This window comes from Chenopodium quinoa, unplaced genomic scaffold, assembly GCF_001683475.1.
Source record: "Chenopodium quinoa cultivar QQ74 unplaced genomic scaffold, ASM168347v1, whole genome shotgun sequence".
Taxonomy (NCBI): Eukaryota; Viridiplantae; Streptophyta; class Magnoliopsida; order Caryophyllales; family Amaranthaceae; genus Chenopodium; species Chenopodium quinoa.
Genome location: NW_018743373.1, coordinates 1,824,651 through 1,838,359, shown reverse-complemented (window position 1 = coordinate 1,838,359; position 13,709 = coordinate 1,824,651).

The following is a 13,709-nucleotide window of genomic DNA, read 5'->3' as shown; positions in this document are numbered from 1 at the left end:
ACAACCTAAACTAAGTAAAGAAAGCAGAATTACACGGTAGAACATTGGGGGTTGGACCATATGACTTCTTACGTTTAGGAAACCAAGTGTACTCGGTGGGACATGATGTTATTCGTTTAGAGCCACTTAACCTGCAAAACAAAGAGTTAGTAAAACATGCTGGAGACCTATTCTGCAAAGTGGCATATTTCCTTCTAAACCTGGGACGGGAAGACGAGACAGAACCCAACAATATCTCAAAAGAAGTTAACCCAATTAAATTTTGTACAAAACTCAAACTTAGAAAAATTCATATAAACATGCCAAAATTCTTTGATCAAAATGACAAAATAAAAGAATAGCTATAAATTTATAACCATGTACATAATGCAACCCTCAAGTCAACCTAATTGCCCCATTTTCCTAGTTTTGCATTGAATCAATGTTCCCCAAAACCACCCTTGTGTTGATCACAAGAACAAGTCTTACTACATTGGTTAGCATATCTCACAACATCTCTCGCCCATCTCTTTATATCCTCCTTAAACCTCCTTGCATCGATCGAGTTAAAAGGCGGTAATCTTCCATTTTTGAAGTTAGTCGAGATCTCCCTAAAAGAAGTGCTTGAGGAAGAGGAGCCATTAATCTTCCTACGACGTTTCATCAACGTATCTTCCCTTGAATCGACCCGTTTGTCGTCTTCTTCACCGGGATCAATGGCTTCTTTAATAGACATAATTAATTTTCTTTAGACTATTAGACAAGCTAAGCTTGTCTTTGACTTTTGTTATGGGAAATTTTATGACATGAGCCAAAGAATATATATGTATATATACAATATATTGAAGATATAGTAAAGTTGGAATTTTACTAGGAATTGAACTAATCCTACGTTAGTACCTTCGAGAATGTACAAAAACTAAGACTCCTAAAAATAATTTTTCCTAATGTTAATTCTATGAAACTACCTATATAAATTTACTTTGTATAGTACATAGAACGACTATATATATATATGAGCCGGCATCTAGGCGACTAGGCTTTCATTGGTCAATTTGCTTTAAAGAATATTGCTCGTTGACTTAGACTTCGAAAGATTGATCATAATTTGTAGGGTTACAAGACTAGTACTAACTGCGTTAGAAAAATGAGTGCGATAAGTATACAAAATATGTACAAATAATCTTAAATTTGCGATCATTGTGTTTAGATTGTAAAATAATGCCTCCTTATATTTTAGGTTACAATTTTTTTATGCACAACGTTGATCATCAATTATAAACATATAAATTTTTAAAAAATAAGAATAATAGTTTGAACATGTAAATCAATGACAAACTTAACAAAATTGCACATGATTATATTACCCTTAAAGTGAAACTGGATCATTTATACTAAAGTTTTATTTGGATAATAGGTGATAAGTTATTTAGTTCAACTTTTGTGTCCTAATCTAGTCGGGTTGCAATCAGTTCATGTCATGCGTACTTGCAGCCGTTGCGGGTGTCAAGAAATAGGATGCTTACAAAGACATCAAAAAAAAAAAAACACTAAATTTTTCATTACATAATGTTCCGCGTACATAATGATGAATTTGAAAAATCATTTGATTGAGTCAAATACTCAAATAGTTGTGGGTTGCACCACATGACATTAGAAGTTAAATATTAATCTCTCAATTCTTAGCTTGCACTGGAAGAATTGATTAATTAAACAAAATATTAATTATTGGTCATTTTATAGTTTAAGAAAAGTCTAATTGATTAGTTAAACAAAATTAATAATGAATGTGGCATTGTTAAAAAATACTTTATCTATGTATTTTTTACTATCATTTACAAAATTCAGTTGATATGTAGAGAGAATATATGTTAGGAATATAGGAAAATATATTATTCTGATATATTTTCCATATAGATCTCATAATATTATATTTAGGATAATAATATATCTTAGTGATATTCTAAGATAGATTTATGGAAGTTTATATGATAGAGTTTATATTGTGTAGGTTATCTTTTGTAGGCTATAAATAATAGTCAAGATCATCAATACAATTCAAGCTATTCTCTCATAAATAATTTAGCATGGTATCAGAGCCAAGTTGGGTTGTGTTGTGATCTGGGCCAGTATTATGGACAACTCACATGTGAGGGGGAGTGTTGAGCCCATGAGAAACCCATATGTGAGTGAAAGTGTTGTCCCACATTGAAAGAATATAAAAGTGAAGAGAAATATTGGGATGTGTATCCCACATTGAAGAAAAAGAGAAAGTCGTGTCCACTTTATAAGACTAAGGGGCTACTCCCCTCATTGCCATATGGTTTTGAGGTGGAACCTCCTTGGTCGTATAAAGTGGACAATTGTGACGGGTGTGGCCTAGGCCCGTTTATCATGGTATCAGACAAATAATTTGTCATGGTATCAAGAGCAGGTTAAATCTTGGGACCGTTCACACAAATACTCCCCCTGCCGGTGGATTAGAATATTAAACCCACCGGTGGGATTCATAAATTTGCTTCCGCTATGCAATAGTATTGCTCTTTGAAATTTCTATTTTATTTATTTAATCTTTTTTTTTTTTTTGGAATAACCACGTGATACGTGGGTTATTATTGGTGTATATGATCAATATGAATGATCATATGTGATTTGGTTAGGTTGTAGTGTTTGAGTGTGCTTCCTCCATTATTGCATCTCCATGGAGATGAAGAAAAGCCACGTTTGGCGTATTATTTATTATTTTTTAAAAAAAATGCAAAAGACCACGGACACCAACGAAGGGCCTGGCAAAGAAGAGCACGGACACCAGCAAAGGGTCGTGGCAAAGAAGACCACGGACACCAGCAAAGGGCCGTGGCAAAGAAGACCACGGACACCAGCAAAGGGCCGTGACAAAAGACCACGGACACCAGCAAATGGCCGTGAAAGAAGACCATGGACACCAGCAAAGGGCCGTGGTAGCAAAAGTTCGTTTTTTTTTAAATAAAAAAAATTGAATGCGACATCAACATAGTAGTGCAACTCAATCGACTTCAACAAAGTGCGACTTTCCAATCGTAACTGCCGTTACGATTGCGGGAGGGTGTTAGGAATATAGGAAAATATATTATTCTGATATATTTTCCATATAGATCTCATAATATTATATTTAGGATAATAATATATCTTAGTGATAATCTAAGATAGATTTATGGAAGTTTATATGATAGAGTTTATATTGTGTAGGTTATCTTTTGTAGGCTATAAATAATAGCCAAGATCATCAATACAATTCAAGCTATTCTCTCATAAATAATTTAGCAATATATCTTTCATACTATATCGTTATGATCATGTGCCCTTTAACCAAATGTATAAACAAATGTGATCAGTATTCAGCAACAACAAAACTATGTTATGAAGACACAAAATATTTCAATTCCTACTTAATGCCTTTTTGTTACTCGCGAATTTTATAGAAAATATATACGATACATAAACAATCTATTATTATGAGGAATTGAGGGGATGTGTATTACCTATGCAACGGAAGAGGAATATAAACATATATTCCTGGACTTTAATCATAAATTTAACAAAGCGTTTTGCGTGAGACTGGACTTACGTGAGTCCGGGCTCCTTATTTAAAAAGGCGCGGGCCTGATCAACCCGATCAAAGCCCGCGCGCCATTTTATAAAGTGTCTGAATATTTCGTTTTCATCATTTTCATAAAATTTCGTGCGCCGTCATTTACTGAAAATTTCGAACGCTTTCATTTCGTCGAATTTCAAACACTTCATTTCCTCAAATTTCAGAGAATTCAAATCATAATTTTAAGTGCTAGTCTTCCAACTAAAAACTGGAGTATTCCATGTCAAGGTAGGAACCTTATCTGCTAAAGGATGTCCTTTACTTTGCAAAAAACGATGAACAACTCTGATCTGTAAATATATATATATATATATATATTTTTATATATAAACATCTAAAAGTGTAATATTTAAGAAACAAAATGAAATAGTTACTAGACAACAAACTTACCAAATACTTATCAGTTAAATCCAATTCACATCGATCAATGTCAGTCTTGTTATTTATCCAATCTATACGTGGAGTTATATCAGGAATAAAATTGAAAACCATTAGAGTGTAGTGATTTTTGTACCAAATGGGAAAGATTAACTGCAACAATAAAACAAAAAAAAAATATGAGTTTTATATTACAATGTATGACTGAATGATAAATGACATAAATAATCTAATACTTGATAATTCCTGACAAATAATATCTAATTACTGATTATAATAATAAAATTCCTGACAAAATATTGAAATCTTTGATAATTCCTGACTAAAAATATCTAATTACTGATTATAATAATATAATTTTTAACTAAATATAATAATAATATATTATCTTAAACTTGACAATGTTAAATCCAAAAGTTGAACTCTTACAGTATAAATTATTAATATAAGATTAAAATTTAATTCCTAATCAATATACCTTAATTCCTGAATAGAATAATAATATTAAACACTTAAATTGTTAAATCTGACAAAATACAACAATACATGATAAAAATCATCTAATATCTGACTAAGCATAGTAATTCCTGACTAATAAAATCTTATCCTTGATTATAATAATCAAATTTATGATTAAATATTGTAATGTTAATCCAATAGTGTAAAATCTAAGATTGTCTAATTACTACATTAAATATCTTTATACATGAAAAAATTAGATGAATACCTGATTATAAAAGCTATTATTTGAATTTAAAAATATATTACCCGAGTAAAAACAACAAAATAAATTTAATAACTTACCAACTCTGCCTCTGCTATGTTTAAATTTGGAAAACAATCAACCCATTTTTTAATAGCAGCATTAACATCTTTAGCATCATGTTTTTTCAATTCCATATTGAGCTCAAATTTTTTCAACTTCTCCTTAAAAATTGCATATTCTTCTGGATTATTTTCCAAAGAATTCAAAAAAAATTTCCTGTTCTTTTATCTTCTTGACATTGTTTTTGTATTTATCTCTCTTTATTAAATATCTCTGTACAGAATCCTACAAAACAAAAAAATTGAAACATATATATTATGTTATATACATATAAATTATAAACATTATAAGTAAAAATAAAAAATAAAAAATAAAAAAAACTTACAGCAACTCTAGTAAAAAAAACAAATCTTTTGTACTGAAATATTTCTCTGTCAGTTATTTTGCTCTCTTCAAGATTCAAAGCAGAAGCCCAAGTATCATGAATAGCACTATTAATCCAGACAGAGGGGCGCACCGAACAAAACTCCTCTTTCACCAAAATAATATCGCTTTGCGAAAGATCTTCAATTTTAAACTGACATATAACATCACCTGTATCTTCCACATACAGGCTCCTGTTACGCGCCTTAACTCCCTCATCTTCTCCTGTAGGATCTAACTCAAGCTCCTCATCATATTTTCTAAAAAAGAGGAAGTCACACATATATCTTTCATGCTCAGTTAAATTTTTCAGATACAAAGGCTTATTTTCCTGCAAACTCCTAGAGACAATCATTTCTCGATTTTGAATCGGAATCTTATCAATAGGGGGATCTACCCAATCTGAATCTAAACTAGATGCTTCCAAATTAGCCTGCAATTCCAACAGCTGTTTATCTCTTAGATATTGTGATCTCTCAGCCTTTTTTTCAGCATATGCATCAGCAGCAATAAATTCAATTTCAGGAGGGACATTTTTATCAGTAGAAACTTTGTCCACATCAATTAACTGAATTTGAGTTTTAGGAGGCTGAGGTCCTATTTCCATAAACTCATCTTGAGATGATTCAGCGGCAGTAGGAGTCGGAGTTTTGTCTATTACAATAAGGGTAGAAAGAGGAGGACTAGGAGATTTTACAACTTCAGTTGGAACAGATTCATTAGCAACCGTTTCTGTTTCAACATATTTATTTCTCAACAAATCTAAAACTTCAGTTGTATCTCTAGGCTGAGCTTCCTACAGAAAAAATAATATGTATTAAAATCAAAAACAAATAACTTAAATACAAACAAAAATAACCTATATTTTTATTACCGACAAAATTAATCTAATAGCTGATTAAATAAATCTTTTTCCTGATTAAGAATGTATTATTTTGAAAAAAGAAGTAAATTTTTGATTAAAAAATTATTATTCCTGACTAAAATATTCTAATAACTGACAATGACAACTTTATTGAACTAAAATTTCTAATTCCTGATAGGAATATTCTTATTACTGACAAAATTAATCTAATAGCTGATTGAATAAATCTTTTTCCTGATTAAGAATGTATTATTTTGAAAAAAAGAAGTAAATTTCTGATCAAAAATTAATTATTCCTGACTAAAATATAACTGACAATGACAAATTTATTCCTGATGAACAACTAGAGTTAAAATTTAAATCTGAACAAAATTTTATCATTTCTTGCACAAATCATCTAATAACTGAATAATATATAATTATTCCTGATACAGTAAATCTAATTAAATACCCAACAATATTTTAAATCATGACAAAAATATTCTAATTACTGACAAAACTTATTTAATATATGACAAAATAAATCTAATTCATGACCAGAATAATTTAACTCGTGAAAAAATAACAAAAAAAAAATTACCTGATTCACAACATCAATAGGTGATTGATGTTCTTCTGTAATTTTGCTCTGACCAACATCATCAGATTTAGTAAAAACCTGAAAACATATGTATAACAGAAATAAAAAATATATAAATTTATTTATTTATATAAAATATTCAATTTTAATACAATAATTACTAGTATTTTTAATAAATTATTCAAATAAAATACAAATATTAGACCTTAGATGTGTTGTCATCATCTTTGTCATTTTTTGTTTCTTCTTCAACAGTTACCGGAACTTCTATTTCGGTAACTTCTGCAAATTGCTCCTTTGATGGTTGAGGAGAAGGAGGAGTAGGGGTAATTAAATTAAATTTTGGCATAGACTGATCTTCCATTGAAAAACTCCTACCTTCTTGCACAATCCTAGCCTGATTATTATTCAAACCCACAGAATAAACTTCATTGAGTCCCCTAGCTTTCCTTGGTGTCCTAGGAGGTGATGTTGAAGAACCAAAAACACCCTCCTTATTAACTGAACTAACCATATTTTCACCTGGTGCTGTGACAGGTTCAGAATTTACAGCAGTAGTTTCAACATTTGAAACTGGAACATCAGTTACATTGTCAACAGCAGCAACTTCTGCACCAAGTGAAACATCAGCAACAGGTCCTTGGTGAACAGGAGCAGTATCTAAACCAAGTGTAACATCAGCTTCATCTTCATTTTTTTCTGGTATCTGTTCAGGGACACCAGTTTCAGGTACATCTAATTCTTCTTCTTCTTCATATTCTTTTTCTTCATTTCTATCTTCTAATTTATCACTTGTAGGTATATCTTGACTAAAGACTTTTGACAAATCAAGATCAGCTATAACATTATTCACCTGTATGAAATAAACATTAATATAAAAAATAAAAATTAAGTTAAATTTCATATAAAAATTAAAGATAAAGGTAATAAAACTTACAATTTCATCAGACTTAAGTTTAAGATCAAAATTATCCAATTCAGTGGCTAACTCTTTGCTCTTCATAGCAGCTAACACTATTTCATCAATTTTAGCTAAGAACTGTGGATTGGAATATATATCATCTTCTCCTTGAGATTGAGATTCTTGTGAACTTTTTTATTGCCTCATCCTTCAAGTTAGTAGCAAAATGAATTTGGTTCTCTGATACAATCTTCAAGTAACGACCAAATTTCATCATTTTCTTTTTCACAGGCTGATAAAAAAAATTGAGTTTAAAAAATGAATGAGTTAAATATAATAACATATCCAAAATAAAAGACACTCAATATTCTAATTCCTGATAAAAATTAAATAATTTCTTAATAAAACAACATTATTCCTGAAACTAATACCTAATTTCCTGACTATAAAATATTAATTCCTGATAAAAAATAACACATTCCTGACAAAAATAATGTTATTCCTGTTAAAAGTAATATAATTTCTAATGAAAAAAAATGTTTTACTAATCATACTAATTCCTGACTAATAATATATAATTCCTAATCATACTAATCTTATTTCTGACTTGAACTGGCTAATTCCTGAAATTAAGAATGTTAAAATAAACCAAGAACTTAATTAAATTATCTAATATATGATGAAAACAAACTAAATCCTGATTATAATAATCTTATTTCTGGAATAAAATTGTTAAATAGAAAACAGTTACTATTGACATCATCAATTGGGTATTTAATTTTTTTATTACTGATAAACATATATAAATTCCTGATAAAAATATTCTTATATCTGACTTAATAATTTCTAACTTTTAGAATTATATAACACACTTGAATGCAATTGAGATATAAGTTATTTCCTATTTAAAATTATTCCATTCCTGAAAAAAAACTATAATATTCCTGATCAACATTCTCATATTAATAATGATATAAAATTTCTTACTCCTAATAAAACTAAACTAAACTAAACTTAATGACAGATTATAACAAAAAAGCTTTCAGAATTTAGTGCATAATAACAGATAATATATAATGAACTCTTGAATTAAAAGCTTTAATAAATTAATAATAATAAAAAAAAGACATTTTAAACTTACATCAATATCCATTTTATCAATCTCATCATCAGTTGGGTATTCTTTAGGAATTTTGTACATGACATATCTAGCTTTGTCATCATCAGCTTTGAACTCAATTGGGGCAGATAGTAAACCCTGACCATCCTTATTTTTACCAGAATCAATTAGGGCTGATTGTACACCCTGACCTTCCATATTTCCAACAGAATCTTCATCATCATCAGTATCTTCAAGTTTAAACTCAATGTTATCCAGCTGAAAAGATTTAAGAATCTCTTGTTCACTTTTGCCAGCATACTGTAATGGTAATGTCTGAGGATACAATTTCACATAACCATAATCAATATTTCCAGTAACCGCTTTAATCCGCTCATTCAGAGATACACATGACCAATTCATTACAAATGGCTTCCTATCTAAAGTGGTACCAAACTCAAACTTTTGCAAAAAAAGCAATTATAAAGGCAACCAAACAGCCATTTACTTGTTTTGATTTACTTTTCAATTCTTGTCCTCCCTTCTTCTTCAAAACAAAGGACTGAAACTCTGCTATAGATGTACATAACCAATCCATCACATAACCAGCCCAGTTGAAAGTCTTTATGAAACGTACATCTTCCAAAGACTTTATGATGTTAAAATTAGGGGACTTATCACCAATTGGAGCCAAAAAATTAGAAACAGCAAACATAACAAAGAGTCTCTTAAATTCATAACCTCCACCCCTATATTTCTCAAACAATGATTGCTAAGTAAGAAAATTAACATACGTCTTCTTCTTCTTACTTTGAGCTGGTCTTTCAGATTCCTTCTTCTTGCTTTCAATACCTTTTTCAGATTCATCACCAGTTTTCCTCTTCTTTTTTTTTGTTACTTTCAGATTCATTTTCTTTTTCCAAATCTTCTTCTCCATCCAAACCTAAAAATATCCTCCACTCTGACTTCAAATAATCATCAGGATTAAAACCTTTTTTGTTTTTGGAAATCTCTTTTACAGGTATATCAGTAAAAGGAATGCCCAAAACATCAGCAATATCAGAACTGTCAATATGAATGGCATGTTCTTTCTTACCAACAATCAGATTTCTTGCCTTAGGATTATAATGAGTTACCATATAACCATACAACTGGTGACTGATATTATCCTTCAAGTTCATATTAAGCAACCCACCAAACCCAATATCTTTCACATCCTTTTTTTGCTGATCACTTAAATCTTCCATGATTTGACAAAGATGACTAGGACTAGATTTATTACCAAGCTCTAAGTCTTCAATATCATCTTCACTTAGAATTCTGAAAGTTTGAAAAGTAAAAAATCACATTAAAATTGAGAGATTTTTAAAACATATATCTATATCTATACTTAGTATTTAAAAACTATAACCAAGGAAAACACATGTCTCTATCCTATTACATTTCAATATCTTTTTCTCTAACCTAAATGCCACATGTCTTCTTACACTATTAATTATTATTTTATTACACTATATTTTTTTAATTCTTTCATTAAAATTATATGCTTCATCTTCTATATACACTTCATCTTCATCTCCCCTCTTTAATTCCACCTTTTGCTTTTCTCTCTTTAATTTTAACCTCTCCACCTTTATTTAATCCCCATTTTCAATTACAATTCCGAAAATTAAATTTCTTAATCATATTTTTTATCACACATTATAACCATAATGGCTTATTGATATTTCCTAATTCATCTTTTAATGCAATTTTTTATGAATAACCCGTGAATTGCACGGGTCAGAAGGCTAGTTTAAGATAAAAATCTTTAACCAAATCACACAGTAATGAGAACCACTCTTAGTAAAAAAAAAAGACTAATAACTGACAAAATTTATGTAATATCTGACTAAAACGTGCTAAACGCTGACGTTTAAATTGTTATTCCTGAATAAAATTCACCAAAGCATGAGATTTATTTTCTTACCATTCTAATTCCTGACTAATAATATTTAATTCCTGATTATATTAATCTTATTTCTGTCTTGAACTTGCTAATTCCTGAAATTAAGAATGTTATGCTAGACCAGAATAGACAAAGAACTTAATTAAATTATCTAATATATGAAGAAAGCAAACTAATTCCTGATTATAATAATCTTATTTATGGCTTTAAATTTTTAAATACAAAACTGTAACTATTGACATCATCAATTGATTAATTTATTTTTTTTATTACTGATAAACCTAGATCAATTCCTGATATAAATTTGCTAATATATGTCTGACTTGAATACACCAATTCCTTAAGCACACTATCTAATATCTGACTAAACAATCCTAATTCCTGGCTAATAAAATATAATTCTTGAAAATAATAATCTTATTCCTGACTTACAAAATACAATATTATAACCACATATGTGTGTTTATTTCCCAAGAAAATATACAAGTATTCAACATGAAACAACAAATACAAAATGCTATGTCTTTTTGCGAAATAAATAGAATACAATTTCACACCTAACAGGTCGACTTCGTTTAGACCCAGGTTTAGGACCACGCTTCTTCAATGGTGGTTCTGAATCGACCCTACAAAACGGAATAATAAATTATAAAAATGATTGTTTAAAAAAAAATAACTGAAATATAACCTAGAAAATAACTGAAGTATAAAAACATTTCAGCCATTGTGTTGGACTTAATGATTTTGATGATGACACAACCTCACTTACTTACAAACTAATAAGTGCTTGATTGTTTAAGTGTGTACTCAGTTACAAAGACTAGGAGAATAAAGGGTCTTGTAAAAATACCATGAGGAACAAGAAGGCCAGAAGCAGAGCTATCCGTATAGAAGAGTTCCCTCATAGGAACTGGCGCTTTAGAAATGAAGACTGGAGAAGAGAAGGTTCCCTTAGGGAACAGAAGCTTCAGAGAAGAAGCCTCATCAGAGAAGAGAAGTTCCTCCCAAGGAACAGAAGCCTCGGAGTAGAAGCTTTAGCAGAGAACATGAAGACTAAATACATTTTTATATTTTAGGATTTATGTAAGTATAAGATATTAATTTGCACTCAAAAAATCTGTGTGGAATTGGTCTAAAAAGATAATTTTGTGCTATCTAAATTTTAGGGAAGTTGTTATTTTCTAAACGATTATCTTTTCAAACAAAAAGAGGATTTTATTTTTATTCTGATTTTCTAAAAATATCTTTTGCAAATAAAATCTCCCACGTTTTCTAAAACCTTGCGGCCTACTCCTCCATGATTTTCTTTAAGTCATGGTCTTGCACATTGAGGAGTTCATGTTTCCTTAATTTTAGGAACATGATTTTCTTAGTGGGTTGGAGTAGTGGCGTTGTGGATTTGCTGCACAAAGAAGTTTTTCCTAAACGAATTTTGGTCTATAAATAGTTGTTGATTTCTGTTGGAAAAACTCACCCTTGCTCACATAAGTTTTCAAGCTTCAAATCGAGTCAAGTGTCAATTCCACACAAGTTCATTAGAGTGTTCTTATACTAGAATTTGTTTTTTCTTTCGAGTTGTAATTTGGGGAATGGGGAAGTTCGAGTGAACGTTTGTGTATGAGAAAGAGAAATGAGGAAGAGAAGAGAAAGAGAAGAGAGAACAGAGAAGTGAGAAGAGAGAAAGAGAAGAGAAGAGTAACAAGTTGGGTAACTTGTTCCTCAGGGTCTCAAGTTCGTAGAGGAACTTGAGTTTGAGTCTTTAGCTTGTAATAGGGTAATTTGCCCTATTATAGTGAAGATTCTTTTCCCAAAATCCCAAGTGGTCATGGTTTTTCTCCTTGTTAGGGCCAAGGAGTTTTCCACGTAAAATCTCTCTTGCATTCTTTAGTTCCTTGAGTTAATCTTTCAGTTCCTTTAGCTAACTTAATTTTAATTCCGCAAAAAGTTTGGCTAAATTCTCATACTACAATTCAACCCCCCCCCCTTCTTGTAGTATTCTTTGAAACAACACATTGCAACTGTATTCTCTTTTTTTCGAGCTTGTTTACTTCGTTTCTGATAAACTTTTAAGGGAGAAGAATCTTTGATCGACGACATTAATTGAGTCAAAAATAAAGAATGTTAGGGTTTATAAAGAAGTAAAAATTAAGTAATGGAGTGAAATTAAAGCTAGAAAATGAAGTAGTTATGCGAATTAGTCGGAAACATGAAATTAAGTCGATAGTAATGGAGTGTAACTGTTAGAAATGGAGTGGAAGAAGAAATCGTGGGTGAGAAGAAGAAGGAGGAAGGCGGAACGACGAAAAAAAAAAGATCTATTTAAGTATCGGGCCACGCGCGGGCTAATATTTAATAAACGGGCCGAACGCGGGCCAGTAAATAGAACGGACTCATGTCCGTTCTACACAATATTTTTCGTAAATTTAAAGCTTTTGGTTAAAATGGTCCTTTAACATGATATCGGAGCTAACGTGACACAAAGGTCACGGCCTCACGGGTTCAAATATCATCCACCCCCATATTTAAGTAGAATATTAAGCGTTGTATACAAGGAGGGTCCATACTGCATCCACACTTCAAGTTCAATAGACTCTCGTATCAGCTTAAACATTTAATTGAGTTCTCCTCTAACATATAAGAACTAAGGAAAAGCTTTTCAAGGAAGGGTAATACCACTAACGCAAAATATTTTCTTCTTTGGAAGAACATACAAATAGGTGTACGTATTATATGTACGAGCCTCCTACTTGTATTTTTATTAAAAAAAAAAAAGGTGTTTGAACTTTAATTGAGGGCTATTAGCAAGATACGGAATAGGTTGTAAGTTTGTAACTTGTACGGAGTACCGTTGTATTTACTTAGTAGTCGTGACTTACAAAAATGTATTAATAATGCTCTTCTTAGTTATTACTTGCCATATAAGTCAAGCTAAATAAAGAATCGTCAGCAAACTTTGTCCAAAAAAAAATGAAATAAGTTGTGCGCATTCGTTATTCACTAATCAACAAGTAACCAGGTATAAAGTATAATGGCAGTTTTCATCTTTTTAAGTTTATTAGCGTATCCGTAATATGACTTTTATCCAGGGCCGTCCTAATCATTTTAGGGCCCTGTTCTAAACTCATAAATTGGGCCC